Source organism: Colobus angolensis, unplaced genomic scaffold (genome assembly GCF_000951035.1).
Source record: "Colobus angolensis palliatus isolate OR3802 unplaced genomic scaffold, Cang.pa_1.0 Scaffold263, whole genome shotgun sequence".
Lineage (NCBI taxonomy): Eukaryota > Metazoa > Chordata > Mammalia > Primates > Cercopithecidae > Colobus > Colobus angolensis.
This window is the reverse complement of record NW_012115855.1, coordinates 2,035,770-2,045,069: the sequence shown is the minus strand read 5'-3', so window position 1 is coordinate 2,045,069 and position 9,300 is coordinate 2,035,770. Positions and strand designations below refer to the sequence as shown.

Here is a 9,300-nt window from a genome sequence, read left to right as displayed (position 1 = left end):
TGATACAAAAATGTTGGCATTTCCATGAAAGACAGAGAACAGACATAAAGAGAGTTAACCTCAGGGCTCCACCATGCATCTGGCACTCATGGGTCTTCCTCAAGTAATTACCTGGTAGATCTGTGACTTAAAAAATGAGTAGTAAAAAAGGATATCGAACTTTCCTTTATAATGACTCAACACATACTTTTCCCAGAATGTTATATTCAACTCACTGCCTTTTTAAAAAATACTCATGCAAATGTCATTAATCATACGTGTGGTGTCGTTGTTTACCCAAAGTATTGTGCAAGCATACATCAACTCTGGATAAGACTGTAATGATCGTCTGTTTCCTGGGATTAATTATGTGAGTGAGAATCTTTTGTTCTACGCACATAACATGATGGCACCTCAAAGAAGCAGAGCAAGAGTTTTAACTGGAGCTTTAAAATGTGTTGGAAAAAAATATTTTCCATAATCATGTTTAAGAGCACGAGAGACAGCCAAGTGGACATTCTCATAGGGTAAAATTTATTAGAAGACAACATTGATAAATCAGTTTGTTTGGTGGATACTTCCCAGCTGCACTTTTAAGTCTTTTCTTGCATAACTAGGAAACAGTTAACAATCTCTGGTCTCTTATTAACACATTCCCTTTTATTTTTACTTTTTTATTTTATTTATTTATTTATTTTGCATAAGAATATCACTGTTTTCTCTCAGGTAGTTTTTCTAGGGCTTCAACATTTTCTCTTCAAAATCAGAAGAAAAATATCCCAAAGTTTAGAACTGGATCACTTGGCCCTTTTTCTTCTTATCTCCTCCTAGTTCAAAATGCTTGCATCTCTTAATGGCCAGCATCCTCTTGGATCTGCAGTTAGGCTCAATACATTCCAGCCTTAGCACGATCTTCTTTGTGGTCTTAGCCTTCTTCCGGAAAATTGGCTTTGTCTGCCCACCATAGCCACTCTGCTTCCGATCATAGCGCCTCTTTCCCTGGGCATACAAAGAATCCTTGCCCTTCTTTACTGTGTCACTTTGTGAGGCTGATGCTTGCCACACTTCTTACAGAAGGTTCTTCGGTTTTTAGGTACGTTGACGATCTTTGCAGCACGGCTGTTATCTGTATGATGAAAACGAGAAACGGCGTCCGACACCCTCGCGTAGCGCAGCTCTCGCCTAACAGGAAAGGCTTTTTTATTTTTTCTGAGACGGAGTTTCCCTCTTGTCGCCCAGGTTGGAGTGCAATGGCACGATCTCTGCTCACTGCAACTTCCGGTTCAAGCGATTCTTCTGCCTCAGCCTCCCGAGTAGCTGGGATTACAGGCGCCCGCCACCACGACCAGCTAATTTTTTTATTTTTAGTAGAGACGGTGTTTCGCCATGTTGGCCAGGCTGGTCTTGAACTCCTGACCTCGGGTCATCCGCCAGCCTCTGCGTCCCAAAGTGCTGGGATTACAGACGTGAGCTACCGCGTCCAGCCCCTTTTTTGTATCTCCTAAGCAAAAAAGAGAAATAGCAGGAAGTGTGATTCTAAAGATCATTTCCCTCCGTGTTTCCTTTTTTTCTTCTCCTGTCAGATGGCTTTCATATAATTTTACCGTTCTCTGTAGGAGAGGCGGTTCTCATCTTAATTCAGAAGTAATTTGATGGTGAGTTGAAGTCTCTTGGTTCCTGCCTTAAACAGTATGGGATGCAATTCACAGAGCCCTCTTTTTTGATCCTCATGGGCATCTGTATACATCTCCCCCAGAAATTTGCTTCTTGTCTATAATGTGTTATCAAATTTTTCCGAATCTTCATAGTTCAGAATTACAAGTGACTTTAGAAATCATCTAGTCTGACCCCACTGTGTATAATAAATACCTGTTGTGGTATTGTTGATGGAATAATTCCCAGGCAGAACTTGTTTTTTGGTTGGTTGGTTTGTTTGAGACTGGAGTCTGGCTCTGTCACCCAGGCTGGAGTGCAATGGCGCGGTCTTGGCTCACTGCAACCTCCGCCTCCCGGGTTCAAGCGATTCTCCTGCCTCAGTCTCCCAAGTAGCTGCGATTACAGGTTCCTGCCACCACGCCCCACTAATTTTTTGTATTTTCAGTAGAGACAGGGTTTCACCATGTTGGCCAGGCTGGTCTCTAACTCCTGACCTCATGGTCCACCCACCTCAGCCTCCCAAATTGCTAGGATTACAGGTGTCAGCCACCGCGCCTGGCCAGAACTTGGTCTTTACATAGCATCAACACAGATGAAAACCTAACTGGCTATTGCCTATCAGAGTAGAATAAAAAATTTCAGAGAAAATTTTGCTCGCTTTGTGGGAAAACTTGAATTGCAGTGGTACAATCAGGGCTCACTGCAGCCTTGACCTCTCAGGCTCAGGTGATCCTCCCACCTCAGCCTCCCCAGTAGGTAGGACTACAGGGACATGCTATAGTGCCTGGTTAATTTTGTGTAGAGATGGGATCTCACTTTGTTGCCCAGGCTGGTCTAGAACTCCCAGGCTCAAGTGATCCTACTGCCTCAGCCTCCCAAAGTGCTAGGATTACAGGTGTGCGCCCCCCTGCCCTACCCAGCCCAGAGAAAAGGATTTACATCCCCACAGCCTCACTTGGTTTATTTCCTTTTTCTCCCTAGCCTGTTCTGTCTGCATTCTGTTTTCATTTCTTTTTAGTTTGCTCTTAACTCTTCTCCCACTTCTTTCACCAAACACTCCTTGATGAAGGGCTTTTTAATGGGTAATGCTTTAGCATGGGCTCGGCTCACCTGTAAGGCATTTGTGGGGGGGAAAAAAAAATTGGTGTGAATTTGTGACAGGGAAAATGTTTTAACATATCAGTCTTTCCTTGAAGTCAGTTCCCCCAAGGCATTGTGGAATGCCCCACATAGGAGTGCCAGAAAGGATTGCTGACTGTAAGCAAAAATTAAATGAGCTTATCTACTTTCATTGCTCAATTTCAGCAACAGTGAGTATGGTAAAAAATAAATTGGACTATTTATAATCTTTCAGATTTAATCTCTGCTATAAGCAGAAAATGTGTTGCTGTCATCTGTAACAAATAACAAGTATTTAAATGAAAATGTGTTCCTAAAACATATGCTATTCTTAGGGAAAATGCATTTTAATTTCAATATTTAATTGTCTGCCCTTTAAAACCAAGTATCTCAAATCCAACAGAGCTTAAAAAAAAAAAAAGATAAAACCAAATATCTCCAAATATCTGATTTCTTCATTAACTTGTCTCATGATAAATTAGTTATTTTGCCAGTGAGTTTTTAAAAATAATCTACAGGCCTGGTGCGGTGGCTCATGCATGTAATTCTAGCGCTTTGGGAGGCTGAGACGGGCAGATCACCGAGGTCAGGAGTTCGAGACCAACCAGACCAACATGGTAAAAACCCGTCTCTACTAAAAATACAGAAAATTACCTGGGTTTGGTGGCATGCGTCTGTAATCCCAACTACTTAAGACACTGAGGCAGGAGAATCCCTTGAACTCAGGAGGTGAAGGTTGCAGTGAGCTGAGATCGTGCCACTGCACTCCAGGCTAGGCGACAGAGGGAGACTCCGTCCAAAAAATACATGAATAAATAAAAATAAAAACAATCTGCTGGTATAGACTTTTAATACACTGTATTCTATTTTAAAATTTACATTTCCTCAGCTCCTCTTCCTTACTCTGACATACCTATAGTCTGCAGGGGCTTTCAAATTTGAGCACTAATCACTATCCTCTGGGGAACTTGTTAAAAAAACAGATTGCTTGCTTTAGCCCAAGGAGTTCGAGACCAGCCTGGGCAAAATAGGGAGACTCTGTGCCTACAAAATAATAATAATAATAATAAAAATTAGCCAGGTATGGGGGTGCATGCCTGTAGTTCCAGCTACTTGGGAGGCTAAGGTGGGAGGATCCCTTGAGCCCAGGTGTTCAAGCCACTGCACTCCAGACTGGGTGACAGAGGAAGACCCTGTCTCAAACAAACAAAAAATCAAAAAACAAATTGGTGGTTCGACTCCCAGAGTGACTCAGTAGAAGTCTTGAGGTGGAGCCTGGAAATTTGCTTTTGTAACAAATTCCTTGGTGATGCTAATGATTGAGTTTTGGGTGTGTACTTTGAGAAGCACTGCTCTAGATAAAATATCTTTGTTGTTGTTGTTGTTGTTGAGATGGAGTGTCACTGTCGTCCAGGCTGGAGTGCAATGGTGCGATCTCGGCTCCCTGCAACCTCTGTCTCCCGGGTTTAAGCAATTCTTCGGCCTCAGCCTCCTGAGTAGCTGGGATTACAGGCATGCACCACCACACCTGGCTAATTTTGTATTTTAGTAGAGATGGGGTTTCTCCATGTTGGTCAGGCCGGTCTCAAACTCCAGACCTCAGGTGATCTACCCGCCTCGGCCTCTCAAAGTGCTGGGATTACAGGCATGAGCCACTGCGCCTGGCGATAAAATATCTTAAGAGATGATAGCAGTGTGGTCTCCAGTGGTAGTAATGGAGGTGAAGGGAAGTGGATGACTTTGGCCTAGTTTAAGAATTCGAGGCTGGGCACAGTGACTCACACCTGTAATTCCAGCACTTTGGGAGGCCAAGGCGGGCAGATCACCTGAGGTCAGGAGTTTGAGACCAGCCTGGCCAACATGGTGAAACCCTGTCTCTACTAAAAATACAAAAATTAGCCAGGTGTGGTGGTGGGCACCTGTAATCCTAGCTACTCGGGAGGCTGCGGCAGGAGAATCACTTGAACCCGGGAGGCAGAGGTTGCAGTGAGCTGAGATCACGCCACTGCACTCCAGCCTGGGTGACAAAGTGAGACTCCATCTCAAAAAAAAAGGAAAAAAAAAAAAAAAAATTTGAGGCCGGGCATGGTGGCTCACGCTTGTAATCCCAGCACTTTGGGAGGCTGAGGCAGGTGGATCACCTGAGGTCAGGAGTTTGAGACCCATCTGGCCAACATGGTGAAACCCCCATTTCTACTAAAAATACAAAAATTAGCCAGGTGTGGTGGCATGTGCCTGTAATCCTAGCTACTCGGGAGGCTGCGGCAGGAGAATCATTTGAACCAGGGAAACAGAGGGTGCAGTGAGCTGAGATTGCACCACTGCTCTCCAGCCTGGGCAACAAAGCAAGACTCCGCCTCAGAAAAAAAAAAGAAAAAAATTAGCCAGGCATGATAGTAGTCGCCTGTAATTCCAGCTGCTCGAGAGGCTGAGGCATAAGAACTGCTTCAACTTTGAGGCCAGGCGCGGTGGCTCACGTCTGTAATCCCAGCACTTTGGGAGGCTGAGGCAGGTGGATCACCTGAGGTCAGGAGTTTGAGAACAGCCTGGCGAACATGGTGAAACCCTGTCTGTACTAAAAATACAAAAATTAGCCAGGTGTGGTGGCATGTGCCTGTAATCCTAGCTACTCGGGAGGCTGCGGCAGGAGAATCATTTGAACCAGGGAAACAGAGGGTGCAGTGAGCTGAGATTGCACCACTGCTCTCCAGCCTGGGCAACAAAGCAAGACTCCGCCTCAGAAAAAAAAAAGAAAAAAATTAGCCAGGCATGATAGTAGTCGCCTGTAATTCCAGCTGCTCGAGAGGCTGCGGCAGGGAGAATTGCTTGAATCCGGGAGGTGGAGGTTGCAGTGAGCCAAGATTGCACCATTGCACTCCAGACTGGGCAACAGAGTGAGATTCTGTCTCAAAAAAAAGAATTCAAATCAGCAGGGCTTACCTGTGGTTTAGATTGCAGTGATGGTGAGGGAAGGGAAGGATGAAGTTGGTAGTTTGGATAAATGAATGGATATATCCGAAGACAGAAGCAAGAAAGGAGCAGGGAGGGAGAGTTGGATCATGGTGGGAAATCATAAATTCCATTTGAGGGATGTTAAAGTTTCACTGAAATACATCTAAACCTCAGCTCAATGCCTAGCAGAGAGTAGATTTTCCATAAATAATGACAGCGATGGTTACTGCTGCTATTACTACCTTTACTATGAAAACTGAAGCATCCTAATCACCCCGCCCCACCCGAGGTAAACTCCCAGCTCCATTACTCAGCATTCCAGAGCTAGAGCTGACTCTTTTGTATGATCACAGAGATCTAGGTATAAACAAGGAAATTTCCAATTTATAGATGTAGCCTCACTGGATGAGTGGTGGGGGAAGGAAAAGCAAAAAGAGGGTAAAAAGAGAAAGCTTATAATGATGAATTATAATTCATCAAGGTGCCTGTGTCATCACAGATAACTTCACAACAACTGTATCAAATAGGTGGAATTTTCCCATTTCACAGATAAGATAAATAACTTGCCCAATGTCTTATAGAAACTTGAGTAAAAATGGAAACCTAGCTTTGTCTTGACCTCATTACAGTTGTGCTTTCTATCATGAAACTGTATCTTTTTTTTTTTTTTTTTGAGATGGAGTCTCACTGTTGTCACCCAGGCTGGAGTGCAGTGGCAAGATCTCAGCTCACTGCGAGATCCCCTGTTCAAGAGATTCTCCTACCTCAGCCTCCCGAGTAGCTGGGATTATAGGTGCCCACCATCATGCCAATTAAATTTTTTTGTATTTTTAGTAGGAACAGGGTTTTACCATGTTGGCCAGGCTGGTCTCGAACTCCTGACCTCAGGTGATCTGCCTGCCTCGGCCTCCTAAAGTTCTGGGATTACAGGCATGAGCCACTGTACCGGGCCGTGAAACTATATCTTTACTGCTGTTAAAGAGGTAAATGCAGGCACAATAAACATTTTAAAAGAGTTTATTTGAGCAAACAACATTTCATGGACTTGACAGCTTTAAACCAGAAGTGGTTCAGGAACTCCACCAAGAGAATCTGTGGGGAGGCTTTTATAGGACAGACACAGAAGTAAAGCAAAGAAAACATCTGATTGGATACAATTATACAGTTGCCTTATTTGATCGATCTCCTATGAAAGTTCATAGTTATAAAAGTTTGTTGGCTACTTCTGATTGGTTGAGCTTAAGTCCTGTTTTTCTTTAATACAGGCATTTATAAGAGTTAGCTCAAGTTAAGTTTTCCTTATGTGTGCAAATCAAGAAAGGTTGAGTTCACTTACGAGGCCTAAGTGGTTTTGTCTTCTCAGGATTCTTCAGGCCTCATCTCTATTTTACCTTACTTTAACCATGCCCGGCAGTAAACTAGTTAAGTTTCTTAAATTGACATAATGACCTAAATAGGTTGAACCTATACTCTACCCCAGAACTTGTAGACTAATGCTTTTAAACTTTTGTAATTCTGGCACACAGTAAGAACAAGTTTTTGTTTTGTTTTGTTTTGTTTTGTTTGGGACAGAGTCTTGCTCTGTTGCCAGGCTGCAGTGCAATGGAGCAGTCTCGGCTCACTGCAACCTCCACCTCTCAGGCTCAAGTGATCCTCCTGCCTCAGCCTCCCGAGTAGCCAAGACCACAGGTGCCCACCACTACATCCAGCTATTTTTTTTTTTTTTTTGAGATAGAGTCTGTCTCTATCACCCAGGCTGTCTCTATCACCCAGGAGGCAAGCTCTGCCTCCTGAATTCAAGACAGTCTCCTGCTTCAGCCTCCCGAGTAGCTGGCACTACAGGCACCCGCCACCAAGCCCAGCTAATTTTTTTTGTATTTTTAGTAGAGATGGGGTTTCACCGTGTTACCCAGGATGGTCTTGATCTCCTGACCTCATGATCTGCCCACCTCGACCTCCAAAAGTGCTGGGATTACAGGTGTGAGCCACCGTGCCTGGCCCCTAATTTTTGTATTTTTTAGGGAGACGAGGTTTCACCATGTTGGCCAGACTGGTCTTGAACTCCTGACCTCAGGTGATCCCCTTGCCTGGGCCTCCCAAAGTGCCAGAATTACAGGCGTGAGCCACTGTGCCTGGCCCTAAGAACATTTTTTTACAAAGCAAGCCAGTGTAAACATTTATTCTGTATATGTGTGTGTATATGTATATATGTGCTGTACACTTATCTTTGCAACAATATCATGGAGAGTAATTTTCAATAAATAACAGAGATTGCTACATTATCAATATTCTCAATGAATGCATTGTGGTGATAGTTTTCACTCATTTGTGACAATAAATGTTTATTATGAGCCACAGAATTGATTCTGAAATCAACTTTTGGGTCTCTACTAGAAGTCTAGAAAAATCTTCTACATCACTTTCCTTGGAATTCACTCACCCACAGCAGGATGATTTCAATGAGCTGGATGAGATTCCTGACGGTAAGAGAAAAAGGGGAGTAGGATTCCGGTACACCCATCTTCAATGGAGTATCTACACTTCCCTTCCTTGAAGAACTTTGTGGGAATCAAATGGAGGATGATACAGATGAAAGGACTTTTAAAATAATCAGTTTGGGTCTGGCGCAGTGGCTCACGTATGTAATCCCACCACTTTGGGAGGCTGAGGTGGGCGGATCACTTGAGGTCAGGAGTTCGAGACCAGCCTGGCCAACATGGTGAAATCCCGTCTCTACTAAAAATACAAAAATTAGCCTGGCGTGGTAGCATGCACCTGTAATCCTAGCTACTGGGGAGACTGAGGCACGAGAATCACTTGAACTCGGGACGCAGAGGTTGCAGTGAGCCAAGATCATGCCACTGTACTACAGCCTGGGCAACAGAGTGAGACTCCATCTCAAAAGAAGAAGAAAAAAAAAAGATGTTAATATAAATCAGTTTTTTCTTACTTTAATTCTGCCCCACGTAGCTGTGTTCACTTGGACTCGTCATTCAAGTTCCCTGGAGCCCACTTCCTCATCTGTAAAATGAAGGATTTGACCTAGATCATTTTCAAGGCCCTTTTCCATTTCCATGGCGTAGAATTCTAATATAAAATGTTCTTAGTAAATGATACCCTATATGACTCTGAAGTTGTGATGATGATGATGATGATGGCGATTTCTTTATAAGGAAATGACAACTTTGTTAAAAAGCCCCTGAAGGGGCAGGAGCCTTGGCTCACATCTGTAATCCCAGCACTTTGGGAGGCTGAGGCGGGTGGATCACCTAAGGTCAGGAGTTTGAGGCCAGCCTGGCCAACATGGTGAAATGTCATTTCTACTAAAAATCCAAAAATTAGCCAGGCATGATGGCAGGCACCTGTAGTCCCAGGTACTTGGGAGGATGAGGCAGGAGAATTACTTGAACCTGGGAGGTGGAGATTGCAGTGAGCCAAGATGGGGCCACTGTACTCCAGCCTGGGCAACAGAGCCAGACTCTGTCTCAAAAAAAAAAAAAAACAAACAAAAAAAACCAGAGATAAAAAGCCCCTGAAGGAACTTTTAGCAGAAAGGACTGACAAGTGACGTTAACTAAAAGAGAAAAGAGTCAG

The 9,300-nt window shown here is 43.8% G+C and overlaps 1 pseudogene; it reads right to left on the bottom strand.

Annotated features, from left to right (window-relative positions):
- Positions 1–698: 698 nt before the first annotated feature.
- Positions 699–8,227, bottom strand: LOC105515569 (annotated as a pseudogene).
- Positions 8,228–9,300: the final 1,073 nt, after the last annotated feature.